Here is a 15,184-nt window from a genome sequence, read left to right as displayed (position 1 = left end):
CCAAATTTTGATAAATAATTATTAAGCATCAAAGTTAGGTTTTGTTGACAATGCATTTCTTGATAAGAAGAATCAATACCTAATGTTTCCCTTTACATGTGATGAAAAAGCAGGTAGATGCACTCAAACATAATTAGTCTATACATAGGATCTTATGTGGGCCTTCCCCAGTGGCTCAGCAGTAAAGAATCCATGTGCAATGCAGGAGACACAGGAGACGCAGGTTCAATCCCTGAGTCGGGAAGATCCCTTGCAGAGAAGGGAATGGCAACCCACTCCAGTATTCTTGCCTGAAAAATCCCATGGACAGAAGGGTCTGGTGGGCTATAGTCCATAGCGTCACAAAGAGTTAGACACAACTAAAGTGACCAAGCACACACACACACACACACACACACACAAGATCTTATTTACTTTATATTAGTTCAGTTCAGTTCACTTCAGTTGCTCAGTCATGTCCGACTCTTTGCAACCCCATGGACTGCAGCACACCAGGCCTCCCTGCCCATCACCAACTCCCAGAGCTTGCTCAAACTCATGTCCATTGAGTCGGTGATGCCATCCAACCATCTTATCCTCTGTTGTCCCCTTCTCCTCCCACCTTCAATCTTTCCCAGCATCAGGGTCTTTTCAAATGAATCAGCTCTTCACATCAAGTGGCCAAAGTATTGGAGTTTCAGTTTCAACATCAGTCCTTCCAATGAATATTCAGAACTGATTTCCTTTAGGACGGACTGGTTGGATCTCCTTACAGTCCAAGGGACTCTCAAGAGTTCTCTCCAACACCACAATTCAAAATCAATTCTTCGGCGCTCAACTTTCTTTATAGTCCAACTCTCACATCCATACATGACTACTGGAAAAACTATAGCCTTGACTAGACAGACCTTTGTTGGCAAAGTAATGTCTCTGCTTTTTAATATGTTGTCTAGGTTGGTCATAACTTTCCTTCCTAGGAGTAAGCATCTTTTAATTTCATGGCTGCAGTCACCATCTGCAGTGATTTTGGAGCCCAAAAAAATAAAGTCTGCCACTGTTTCCACTGTTTCCCCATCTATTTGCCATGAAGTGATGGGACCAGATGCCATGATCTTAGTTTTTGAATGTTGAGCTTTAAGCCAACTTTTTATTAGTAGGAGGAAGAAAATATTAAGCATTTTATGGTGAAATAAGATGAGAATTTTACTGTATTATAATAAACATTTCAAACAGTATTAGTAAAAAGTTGCTTTAACTACTTCATTAAATAATAATGGCCAACTGGAAAGATTTCATAGAAATTTTATCTAGCATATCTCAAAAACTTCGATAGTCTAAGAAAACATTCTAACCACATTTAAAATAATTAGTGATGCTATGCTAACCTATACTGCATTGCTATTTAAAGTCTCTTTTCTTTCCATCTAAGTATGTATCCTAGAAACAAATATCCAGAAGACCTGAAAAGGCTACTTATATTTAAATGCATTGCAGGAAGGGGCATTTTTAACACTCAGCCTTTCCTACTAATGTTAATTTTGCCTGACTTTCCTGGAACTATCCTCCAAAGGCATACTTTGATGAAACCAAGTCATAAAAAAAGAGACTCATTAGTCTAAAATTGTCTGACTCCCATTGCTGCAGTCTACCTTGTATGTGAACTCAGAAAACCCCGGCATGGACTAAAATATTGTTCCTAACATGACACGTTATTGCAAAGGAAGTCAGGGAAACATAGGAATGTCTGTGAACTTAAGATCATCAGTTCCTTCAAGTATCCCTGGGGTACACATGCCTCATGTTACAGGCCGCTTTTCTAACTTAGCAAGTCAAGTCCACCAGAATCTTGTTTGCATCGAAGCATTAGAACTTCTGGGCAGAACTGAGTAGAGTACCTCTGGTCAGAAGGTTGGACTCTCAGACCTCAGATACAAGACAAGAGTCTGTGTTCCCCTCCCTCCATGAGTGCAAAATGTCAAGAAGAGGACCTGACAGCCACCTCCTGCCTCTCCTGGTCGTGAGCCGAGATCACAGAAGAGGAAATTTCTGAGTGCAGCATCACCGGGGCCTGATGGTTCTCTGTGACCATGTCCCCTGTGGACTCTTAATATACTCTCTTTTTCTTATTTTTTTTTCTCAATATACTCTTAACCGGAGAGACCCCAGAACCAACCAGTATAAGGCAGACCTGCAAACACCAAGAAGAAAGTTCCTCAACATCCAGCTGGCAGCAGTAGGAGAAGCAGTGAAGAGAAATGTGAGCCACAAAGATCTAGTTGGGGGTCAGGGAGGGCTTAAATTCTTTGTAACTACATGGTTGGAACGCTGAGCCAGTACATATTACTGTCACCAAATTCTTGATATCTACATTGTAATAACTTGGGGGAAAGAAATTATACTTGTTTTTTTTGGTTTTTTTTTTTTACCATTTGTGCCCTAGACATAGTATGTTGGTAGAGAAAGATGGAAAGAGATATTTTTCCATGTTGTGATTTAATTATTTATGACTCAAATTTAGTCATACAACCAATATGAGAGTTTGTTTTGTTTATGTATTAAGGGCCCTTGAAAATGTTTGTCAAACCATCTGTAATTTGATGCTTTAAGTTGGTAATGATGCATTTCAGCAGCATATGCAGATAGAATCTATATTGTTGTTTCTACTTTAGTTACTGATATCCCAAATGTTTCTAATACTAACTTCATAGGTGCACTCTTTAATTATCAGTGGCCCCCAGATCCCCAGAGTTTCTGCAACCATCCCCACCCCTCCAGGATCAGGACATCTGTTGGAAGGATTCCAGGAAGGGTGAGCATCTGGCTGGGTCTGAGGGTGTGATCTGACTGTGTGATCCTGACTGTACTTCAACCTATAACATCTTTATGAACTGTCTATTTATTTTTGTTGTTTGTGCCTCTTCTGACCTTCTTAGTGTAAAAGCAGCTGAACTTTTAGTGAAGAAATTGTATATTCATACAATATTGAATACACATGTTTATATTCAATTTTGTATTCAAATTGTGTATTCATAGAAAGCTTCTCAGGTGGCTCACTGGGTAAAGAATCTGCCTGCCAATGCATGAGATGCAGGTTCAATCCCTGGGTTGGGAAGAGTCCCTGGAGAAGGAAATGGCAACCCACTCTAGTATTTGCCTGGAGAATCACATGGACAGAGGACCCTGGTGGGCTATAGTCTGTGGGGTCACAAAGAGTTGGACTAAAATTCAGTCATTAGAAGTTTAATGCAAACTTTAGTATAAATGATTTACCATGAGTTTCAATATAGCTCTTCTCATGAAGGTTCTGAACTTTTCTGGAAATATGATAAGAATATTGTCTCAGCAGTTTCCCTTGGTTGAGTGCCTTTGGACTAGTACTCTGGAGGGGATAATTTACCTCAGATCTTCTAACTTATTGAAATGTGTGTAAAAATGAGACTATTGTTATATTCCTTTAGTCAACTCAGGTTTGACTGGGTTTTTGTTCATTACCAAAAGAGCGTGATTTTGAAAGGCATGGAGTCCTCCTTGACCAGCGAAAGTGGATGTCTCCACTGGCATCAGGCCTATGCCCTATCTTTGTGTCCCTGGTTTAAAAGCAGAAAGCAGACTTCCAGTGTAAAATGGCATGGCATCTGACTAACAGGCCATGGTGTAGCCCCTTCTAATAGCCCATTAAAAACCCTGTGATGGAAAAGGAAAGACACATACGCACGGCACACAGTCAGCCTGGCCCCCCACTGCTGTGCCACATGGGTGCCACCGCTCAAGGTCCCTGGGCCACCTTGCTGGGAACATTCTGAGATGGCCATTCCTAAAAGAGGACTCTTGTGTGAGTGGCAGTAAGGAGGGAGAGACGGGTAGAGATGCACTGTAGCCTGGGAAGTGGGATTCTCTCAAATAGCAGTGGGTCAGCATAACAGACTGAGCAGCTGGGTAGTGAAATGTACCCAATGGTACTTGAAGGAGTAGTAGTAGCAGCAGTAACAGCAACAAATCAGTAGAAGCAGTAGTAGCAGCAGCAATAATAAAGAAAATGGTAATGGCTGATATTTGTTGTTTATGAGGAGCAATGGATAGTATTAAGAGCTTTAAAAGTATTTCATTTAATCCTCCCAGGAGCCCAATGAGGTTGACATATTTACTAGCTTCCTCTTACAGATGATAAAACTGAGGCATAGAGAGGTTAAGCAACTCACCCAAAGTCACACAGCTAGGAAGTGGCAAAGCCTGGACTGGGGAATATGCCCTGTAAGCTGAATGCTGGACCAGGTACCAGGAGTATCACCTCACCCCTCTTCCCAGTTGTGTGTCTAATAAGGGATATGACCCTCACTCCAGGGAAAATTTGAGAATTAGCCCTATACCCTATTCATTGAAATAAAGATCTAGCTTCATCTGAGAATGAGAAAACAAGAAGGGAGGAAAGAAGGAAGGAAGAAACAGTTTCAGTTCAGTTCAGTTCAGTCGCTCAGTCATGTCCGACTCTTTGTGACCCCATGAATCACATCACGCCAGGCCTCCCTGTCCATCACCAACTCCTGGAGTTCACTCAAACTCACATCCATCGAGTTGGTGATGCCATCCAGCCATCTCATCCTCTGTCATCCCCTTCTCCTCCTGCCCCCAGTCCCTCCCAGCATCAGAGTCTTTTCCAATGAGTCAACTCTTCGCATGAGGTGGCCAAAGGACTGGAGTTTCAGCTTTAGCATCATTCCTTCCAAAGAACACCCAGGGCTGATCTCCTTTAGAATGGACTGGTTGGATTTCCTTGCAGTCCAAGGGACTCTCAGGAGTCTTCTCCAACACCACAGTTCAAAAGCATCAACTCTTCGGCGCTCAGCTTTCTTCACAGTCCAACTCTCACATCCATACATGACCAATGGAAAAACCATAGCCTTGACTAAACGAACCTTTGTTGGCAAAGTAATGTCTCTGCTTTTCAATATGCTATCTAGGTTGGTCATAACTTTTCTTCCAAGAGTAAGCATCTTTTAATTTCATGGCTGCAATCACCATCTGCAGTGATTTTGGAGCCCCCAAAAATAAAGTCTGACACTGTTTCCACTGTTTCCCATCTATTTCCCAAGAAGTGATGGGACCAGATGCCATGATCTTCGTTTTCTGAATGTTGAGCTTTAAGCCAACTTTCTCACTCTCCTCTTTCACTTTCATCAAGAGGCTTTTTACTTCCTCTTCACTTTCTGCGATAAGGGTTAGAAAGCATCACTACAAACAAAGCTAGTGGAGGTGATGGAATTCCAGTTGAGCTATTTCAAATCCTGAAAGATGATGCTGTGAAAGTGCTACACTCAATATGCCAGCAAATTTGGAAAACTCAGCAGTGGCCACAGGACTGGAAAAGGTCAGTGTTCATTCCAATTCCAAAGAAAGGCAATGCCAGAGAATGCTCAAACTACCACACAATTGCACTCATCTCACATGCTAGTAAAGTAATGCTCAAAATTCTCCAAGCCAGGCTTCAGCAATACCTGAACTGTGAACTTACTGATGTTCAAGCTGGTTTTAGAAAAGGCAGAGGAACCAGAGATCAAATTGCCAGCATCCGCTGGATCATCAAAAAAGCAAGAGAGTTCCAGAAAAACATCTATTTTTGTTTTATGGACTATGCCAAAGCCTTTGACTGTGTGGATCCCAATAAACAGTGAAAAATTCTGAAAGGGATGGGAATACCAGACCACCTGACCTGCCTCTTTAGAAACCTATATGCAGGTCAGGAAGTAACTGTTAGAACTGGACATGGAACAACAGACTGGTTCCAAATAGGAAAAGGAGTTTGTCAAGGCTGTATATTGTCACCCTGCTTATTTTAACTTCTATGCAGAGTACATCATGAGAAACGCTGGGCTGGAAGAAGCACAAGCTGGAATCAAGATTGCCAGGAGAAATAGCAATAACCTCAGATATGCAGATGACACCACCCTTATGGCAGAAAGAAACAGTTTAGAAGCTATGAAAACAAGCATTACAGAACAATGGAAAGAAAGTAGCATACAGGAAATAACCAAACAGACTTACAGAAAAGATCTACTACACAATTCAATGAAGCCTCTCTAGGAAATGGTCTAGCATCCTACAGAAGCAGAATATTATAGGCCTCACACTCTTTTTTTAAAACTGTGTCATTTTCTATATTAAGTCTTTAGGTCCTGTGCTTTTTGATTTATTTCCAGAATATGGAGCCCTAGTTGTAGCCTTAAAAAAGCAGTTTCTTCTTAAATACAGACAAAATAGAAAAAGTGTATGAAGACTGGTACAAAAGGAGAGGGAAATAACAAATGATACAGCTGTTCATAAGATAAAGCTCTCCAGATAAAGTCAAAGGCCAAAATTTATAAGGATAAAAACACATTCTAAATTTAGTAATCATAAAACCTCCTAAAAATTGTCTACAGCAGTCCATTTTTGAGAGAGAGATCTTCAAAAGTTAAAGTTTCTTTTAACTGTAAATAATGTTAACATAAAACAGGAGGCCTTGGTGCAACCCCTTCCAAGTGAAAGTCGCTCAGTCATGTCCAACTCTTGGTGACTCCATGGACTGTATAGTCCATGGAATTCTCCAGGCCAGAGTACTGGAGTGAGTAGCCTTTCCCTACTCCAGGGGATCTTCCTAACCCAGGGATCGAACCCATACCTCTGGCATTGCAGGTGGATTCTTTACCAACTAAACTATTAGGGAAACCCTCTTGGCCCCTTCCAATACCCCATTAAAAGCCCTGAGATGGAAAACACTGGCCATAAGCTGAATGGTCTCTGATAAGCTGAACCACTATGTACTTGAAATAAAGTCTTTGTTCTCAAAAGTCATTTATGCTCTCTTTTATTGTTAACAGTATGAAATCATAGAGAGTATGAACATTTTAGAGGGTGTATGATCTCCATTGTTTTGTTTTGGGGCAAAGGATCTTCAGGCTTTGTCTTTGCTCTTCTTCCTTTGATGTATTTCTGCTGTCTCATTATGTGCTTTCCATTCTCTCTCTTTTTTTTTTCCCTATCTTCTGAATAGAATTTCTTTTTTCTTTTCTTCTTTTTCTTATTCCCAGTGCCACTTCCTACTGCTCATTTGGAAGTAACTCTCTGCAACTATTTTTAGAAATTACCCAAAGAACCTGCCTGCAATGCAGGAGATCCAAGTTTGATCCCTGGGTTGGGACGATCCCCTGGAGAAGGGAATGGCAGCCCACTTCAGTATTCTTGCCTAGAGAATACCATGGACAGAAGAGCCTGGTGGGCAACAGTCCCCGTGGTCCCAAAGAGTCGGACACAACTGAGCAACTAACACACCCACACGTTAACATGCTTACATAGTCTCTTGATGCTTCACCCAAACAATACAAGTACCTTAGAATATTATAACTACAATTTTCACCCCATTCCAATTTAAATTATATTTTGAATTTGAATCCTATCTTGTTTGTTTAACCTCAAAAATTAGATATTACTATTATTGTTATATGTGATCAATGTTTGTCAGTTTCTTTGCTCACCATTTCTCCTTGCATCTCAGACCTTCCTCCATTTATCCTCATAATCTTTTGCATAAAGCACTTTTTCATTTCTAAAAGTTTCATTCAGTTTTTTTTTCAATCTGCTAGCTTTGTCTTAAAAATTCTCTTATTCCTTTTTCACAAACTTTTCATTTCCTTAAACATACCAAACATGACTCTGATGCTGCGAGAGACTGGGGACAGGAGGAAAAGGGGACAACAGAGGATGAGATGGCTGGATGGCATCACCGACTCGATGGACGTGAGTTTGAGTGAACTCCGGGAGTTGGTGATGGACAGGGAGGCCTGGAGTGCTGTGGATTGAGCGACTGAACTGACTGACTGACCAAACATGATTATTTTATATTGTATCTGATCATCTTTATAGATCTGATTTTTCAGTCTGTTGTTTCTGCTGATTCTCACTCACGGTGCTTTATTTTTGGGTGCATGTGTGGTGGAGGGAAGGGCAGAACATGCCTAAGTATATTTTTATGTGCTTATGTTCCTTGGAACTTTATCTCTAGGGCTTCTTTGAGACCTGGGTTGACACTGTGTTCTTTCATAAAAGATTTGCTTTGCTCTTCCCAGTTGATTACACAAACATTCTTGGAGCACTTTTGTTAAAATTCTCTTCTTTCAATTTTTCAATTACAGGTGATATAAATTCAAACAAGAAATCACATGAGGGCCAGGTTGCAGGTACAGATTCTCAACTGAGACTTTCTCCTACTTTCCTCCAACATAAAGATCAAATCAGATGTGTGACTGTCTCCTGCATAGCCCCCCCTTTTTTTTCACACCCTTCAAATTGAAGGTAAAACCCTTTGAGATTCCAGCTTTATCTCCTATAAGACTTCCAATTTTGTGTGGGCCTGAGGCTTTAACTCCCGACGTCTCCTATCAAACATTTTCCAAAATGTTCATGGTTTCCTTCCAGGTTTTGGCAGAAGCACTGAAAGAACTCACTTTGGTTCTCTTCTCCCAAAGTCACTACTTCTGTCTTGCTTTTTTATTTCTTCAGATTCCTTACTTCTGTGCCATCTTGTTGATGCCTTTAAAAAGTACTTCCTTTGTTATTTTGTCTAGCATTTGGGTTGTTTTCATTGGGTAAATCTTTTAGCATATCTAGTTTAGCAAACTAAAGGCAGTAAATACTCTGCGGAGATGGGGAGACAGCATCCATGATGCAGCATATGTGCTGAACTGAAGGCTTCTATAAAGCACTGTGTCAGAGGAGTACAGAGGTCTGGGACCAAAGGACAGAAACAGAAGTGGCCTTACTTACACTATTCCAGTGACCACCTTTCTCTTTTTTTGTAATATAAGAATTCAAAGCTAGAAATTTCCTCTAGTCACCTGCTTCTGGGAAAAGCAAATCCATACAGTGCTTAATGATGTAGAATATATCTTTCTGTATGGAAAACCCCCAGGATATATTTATTTTGATTTTTTGGTTATTTTCAGTCTGTAGGATATTAGAACAATTAAAATTATCCTGGAAAGAAATGCTGATTTTTAAGGAAAATTATCCATATTCTTAAACTTTATATTATTTTCTCTTCATTCATTTATTCATTTGACATACATTAAGTTTTTTTGTGCCAATCATTATGTTGAGGTGGGAAATTAAAAACATCTGTACCAGATTATTAATTTCTTGCATTAAGTACTATAAAAACTTTTAGAGAAGATGAAAACCCTGCTTTTCGGGAGATAACAGCTCAGTGTTTGACCCTAAAGCATTGGTTACCTGGTTTCAAATTGTTTCTAAACAATTCTCCAACACATTTTGAATGAACCCCAGGAGCTCCAGTGACTATGTCATTAATAAATTGTTTAGCTCATAATTATTTACAAAGAAATGGATCAAAGAAATTTAAGAGATGAAGAACGTAAGTTACATATTGCCTGTTGAATCAGTTCCCCACTAATTCATTCAGTATAGATTCATGGCTTCAGGAAAAGAAGAATATAAAAAATACTTTTAATCAAAAAAGCCTAGATTAAAATGATGAAAACTTGATTTAGCATCCCTCGCTTTTTAGGCATTTCCAAACTCTGTTTCACTTTCTATTACCATTGGCCACAGGCAAGCACCATCTCTCTTTCTTTTGCCCCATGGCACACGTGGAGAAGGCCTGCAAATGCTGTGTGTATTTTGGGCTGGCTGCAAGTGTTAGCAGAGCTCTCCTGCATGCCCCCAAACAATCTGTGACTGTGTCACATGTATTTCTCATTCAAAGTAAATTTCAAGTTAGTCTTGTACACAAACCCTTTGAAGTCATGAAAAAGTTAAAGAGTTGAAAGAGGCGGCGGCATCTAATTGGTCTCGTTAGGCATTGAGATCAAACACTACATTTGTTATCAGAAGAATAAGGAATACTTTGACCTTTCTCTCTTTATACGGCAGTTAGGCAAGAAATGGACTGTATAAAGATTTTTTTTAAATCATACTCTGCTCTTTCCTGAGCTGGATTGTTTTTATGTCGTGATATCAGTTTTTCTTACTTAGAATTATCCCTTAATCTCTTATCTCAATAACATATTCACACATATTGAATCTCCTTCTGTAACTGGCATTGACTGGGCTCCATATCTCATACCTAAGTAACTACCTGGGGTATAGTTTAAGAAGGCAACTCTAAACTGTCTGAATTTGCTGCTTCATCATGCCTGGGAGAAACTGACTCACCTTTATTAATCTACAAACAGTTTTAAAAGAATTAAAATCAGAGTTTATCAAGTTCATGTTACTATCTTTATGTATTGGCATTTGGGAAAGTCTCCAGTCATTGTTTTTCATTATCACTATGGCTTTTAAAGCCTTCAGTACAGTCATTTTGGCAAATGAGTGAACACCAGCAACTGCATGAAAACAATGGCTTCGCTTTGTAATGTAATGTGGGGAAAATATTTTTTAATTTTCTAACAGGTGCTGGGCTATGAGTCTGACTCATAAAGATAGTAATTATACCTCCTTTCTAAAGTGAGGCAGCAGAGAGAGAACATACTAAAATTAATGAAGAGAGCAAGACTTGGGTTCATTTTCTCTATCTGGAGAATTCATGATCCTGAGAGGTTTTTAAAATGAATCATTGCTTTGTGAAGTATAGCTCAGGAGCAGATATTTGTCTTTGTGTCAAAAACAAGGACTCTTAGCAAATTGAATCTCTTCCTACCTTTAGATAATTCAAAAAAGATAAAATCTTGAGGGCTTTATAGTGTTGAGCAGGGATAAAGCCTTCTTACAGATTGGAACAAAATTCTTACCAGTTTCAACTGGCAGATAAAAATGAATTTCAGAACCGATTTTCACATAAAGAGTGTTGTAATAGTGCAGCAGCATGCAGTCAGGATAGTTGGTAACTGTGTACACAGGCTACATTATGTGAAAATGAAAGCTGATTGATTCTTGTGGTGCCTGCGTTAGCGATAGCATGAATCAGAATGAGAAATGTTTTCTCATTTCTTAAGTGGTGAAAGTAAGGTGGGAGGAGGGGTGCGGAGAGGTTGGCTGACAGTAGTCCTAGCTGGCTGATGGAGGTAGTATGACAGACCAGCTGAAAACAAGGGGCGAAAAATGCAAGGTATGTACACTTTAATTTGAATTCCAAAGGGCAAGTGTCTGACCTTGAATATTTGCTCCATGCCTTATTCAGCACCTGTAGCTCACAGGTACAGGTATAAAATAGTCCCAAGTCCAATTCATTTCAGTAGAAGATTGTGTTCTCTCTCTCTCTCATTTTTGGAATATGATATAACACAATAAAAACAGATTGATGAAAAAGGACACTACTAGGAATTACTTTGCAAAGAAAAGTTCTGAAGACTACCTGCTAGTCACCCTAGCTCCTGGCATTCCTTCATGTCCTTAAATCATCCTCAGCTTTCCACCAAAGCCCCATTCTGAATGCTGTTCATTTGGCTGCCGTAAACTGACAAGGTTGCAAGAGCAGAGTGCCTGCTTGTACACAGGGACATGTTGTACAGCTTTGCAGTCAGCCCTGTCTTGGGTCTGGTACTGAAGATTTGTTTTGAGGTTTCCTTGGGCACCCAATGGAAAACAAGCAAACAAACAAAAGCTACATGAAATTAGATCTTTCCATTGGTTGTGGAGAAAGGCATGTTATCACAGATGTCTATCACCTAAGCAGGCTATCATTTAAAGGGATAGGGGAGCAAGAACAGCATAAGCCTGAACTAACAGCCAGGAAAGTGTCTGTGGGTAGAATGTGGATCAGTGAGTTCATTTCTTCTTTTCATTGACACCTACAACTACAGGGAGTATAAACAATAACCTACTATGTTATGGACCAAACTGTGTTCCCCCCACCCCTAAATTCCTATGTAGAAGCCCCAGTTTCTATTATGACAGGATTTGGAGATAGGGTCTCTAAAGAGGTAAAGATAAGTGGGGTCATTAGGGTGGGACCCTAATTCAATAAGACTCTATTCTTATAAGAAAAGGCAAGGAAGTGATTATCCTCCAAAAAAAAAGAAAAGAAAAGATGGGGACTTCCCTGATGGTCCAGTGGCTAAGAATCCACTTTCCAATGCAGGGCACACAGGTTCAAACCTGTGTGGGAAATTAAGAGCCCACATGCAGTGGGCCAACTAAGTCCATGTGCTACGACTAGAGGGAAGACCAAGCACTGCAACAAAGAGGCTGCCTGCTGAAACTAAGACTCGACGTAGCCAAAATACATAAATACAATATTAAAAAAAAAGGCAGGGACACCAGAAATGTGCATGCACAGGGGAAAGAGCACTCAAGGACACAGTGAGAAGACTTGCCATCTGTAAGCCAACGAGGGAGGCCTCAGGAGAAGCCAAACCTGTCAACACCTTGACCTTGGATTTCAGCCTCCAGAACTGTGAGAAGATAAGTTTCTCTGGTTGAAGCCACCCATTTGTTATGGCAGCCTGAGCAGACTAAGATTTGAGAGGGTGAACAGGTATAATGCCATCCCATTGCCATGCTAGGTTGCAGCCAAGAAGCGTGGAGACAACCTGAACTCCATGAGAGCCTGACACACACGCCAAATCTGGCTTCTCTGTGAATTCCCATCTCCCTTGTGCATTATACTAATAGAAGAAGGAATGGAAGGACCATCAACTAGATCCCATGTGCTGGACACTGTGCTCTGAGGATGCAAAAGTGACTCACAGAGTTGCTTCCCCTAAGGAAGTCATCATCCGGAGAAAGGCAAGATGAGTCAGTCCTCTGACACAGGTATAGAGAAGGCCTTTCGGAGGATTTGGGATTATGCAAAGGACAGAAAGGATCATAAAGGCTTCACAAAGATGGAGTCTGAGGAGAACTGTTTTGGTATCTACTGCGTTCTAACCACTTAACCTAGTGGCATAAGATACTCGCCATCTCCTCATGCTCAAGGAGTCCATGGGTCAGGAGTCTGGATGAGACACAATGTGGACAGCCTGTCTCTGCTCCATAGTATCTGGACCCTGTTGGTTCAGAGTGACTCAGGTGACAGGGGGTGGGCCGGAAGCATTCACTTCCAAGGTGGCTCTTCACTCACGTTCCTGGCACCTGGGATGAAGGACAGACTTAGCTGGAATGCTGGCCAGAGTGCCCTTAGATGTCCTCTCCAACATAGCAGCCTCAGGGTAGTTGAGCCCTTACACTGTGCTTTCAGGGTGTCAATAAATCAAGTACCCTTAGTGAATGAGGCAGAAACTGGATGGCTTTTTATGACCTAGCCTCAGAAGTTACAGAGCATCATTGCCACTATAGCATTGGTTGAAGCAGTCCTATTTAAAGGGAAGGAACACAGACCCCCACCTCTGTAAAGAAGGAGCGATCAAATATTTGTCACCATGTTTCAAAACAGCCACATGGACCCTGAAGCATAAATAGGATTTCAGGGCTTCTCTGGTGGCTCAGGGTAAAGAATCTGCCTGCACTGCGGAAGACCCGGGTTCCATCCCTGGGTCAGGAAGATCCCCTGGAGAAGGAAATGACAACCCACTCCAGTATTCTTGCCTGGATAATCTCATGAACAGAGGAGCCTGGTGGGCTACAGTCCATGGGGTCGCAAAGAGTCTGACATGACTAAGTGAGTAACACTTTCACTTTCAAACTTCATGCACTGATGCTCTATTGCCTACAAAAGTTTTTTTCTGATTTTACATGAAATGCACATTCATTATTTACAAGAAATAAAAATCATAGAAAAATAGAAAGAAACTTCCTCATTACTTCTCTAGGCAAGTTATATGACTGGACCTGAGCTGGGAATTAGAGCTATAACTTTAAATAAAACATAGTTCTCACCTCAGAGGGTTTCCTACTAAACCACAAAGGGATAACCACTGCTAATATGTTGGTGTAATCCTTCCCCATTTGAATAAAACAAATTGAGATTATTCTGTACATACAGCTTTGTGTCCTGGTTTTTTTTTTGTTTTTTTTTTACATCCGGTACACAAGATAGTGTGAGAATTTTCCTCATAATATTAAATATTGCACAAAACTGTGGTTTTGAATGGGTGTGCCACATATCATCACATGAACAGACCATTTTTTATTTCCCTGCTGCTAAACATTGAAGTTATCTTCGAGTTTTGGCTGCTACAAAATAATAACGTAATAAATATTCTTACTCATCTTTCTGCTTCTCTGACAAGTTTCTTAGGATAAAGGCCTCAATTAGTTGACTTACTGGTTCAGAAAGAAACAATGTTTTAAAAGCCTTGCTTATGGTTGTGCAATTTGCTTTACAAAAACACTGGACCGGTTTGCATTTCCCCAGCGGGTGTTTGAGGATCATCAAGCAACAGAACACAAGGGAAGCAAGTCTGTTCCCAGGTACAAGGAGGAGAGATCCGGTCCAGTCTGAATCAAGCAGAATACTGAAAGAAACCAATGGGGAGTCAGAAACCGTAGTCAACTAATAACCAGCATGGGCTTGGCAGCTAAAGAGATGGACACTGGGAGATGACTACTGCAGAGTCAAGGTAAATAAACACTTCCCTGACTTTGGCTTTGGGGCAACATTCTGAAACCAAGTGTTACCTAAGGGGTGCTCAGAAACCCAGGTTTACTGGGGTGTGAATTAGGGCTCCTTGGGTGGTAAGCAACAGAAACTAACCCTAGCTAATCTATGCCCAAAGGGAATTCACTGGAAAGAAAAAACAGCTAATTTCTGAATGGCAAGGAAACCAGGACAAAATGGACAGGAACTGGGCTCAGAACAGGCAGGCACCTCGACTAACAGCTTCCTGCAGATGGGAGAAGTGATTCCCACCAGTGAATCAGGGCACAGCCAGCCCAAACCAAACACTATCCACCATACCATGTTACCCGGCAGGGGAAGTACACTATTGCTTTACCAGCATGAATCTCTGAGCCCAGCCTCCCCATCCTGCCACGCCCCACCAAAGCAGAAGTCTGTGGAAGTGAAAAGAGGCCCAGGGACCATCAGGCTTTGATGAGAGATGAGTGAGAAATGCTAAATATGAGCCACAACGTATGAGGCACTGTGCTGGAAGTCAGTGCAAACAACCAATTAACATAATTCCTGATTCAACTTGAACTGAGTTTTAACCTCTTCACCTCCCCACCTCTTCTTAATCTGAAACACTGGGCTTTAATTAAGAGCAACAGAGAGGGGTGAGAGGTGGGAGGGAGGCTCAAGAGGGAGGGGACAGATGTATACCTATGGCTGATTCAT

At 41.0% G+C, this 15,184-nt stretch overlaps 1 long non-coding RNA gene across 1 annotated transcript in view; it reads right to left on the bottom strand.

The window, feature by feature from the left end:
- LOC129643983 (uncharacterized) overlaps positions 1 to 15,184 on the bottom strand; it is a 33,782-nt gene that overhangs the window by 7,775 nt on the left and 10,823 nt on the right. The window lies entirely within an intron of this gene.

This window comes from Bubalus kerabau, chromosome 2 (assembly GCF_029407905.1).
Source record: "Bubalus kerabau isolate K-KA32 ecotype Philippines breed swamp buffalo chromosome 2, PCC_UOA_SB_1v2, whole genome shotgun sequence".
NCBI lineage: Eukaryota > Metazoa > Chordata > Mammalia > Artiodactyla > Bovidae > Bubalus > Bubalus kerabau.
The sequence above is the reverse complement of the archived record's forward strand: the minus strand, read 5'-3'. Positions and strand labels throughout refer to the sequence as shown.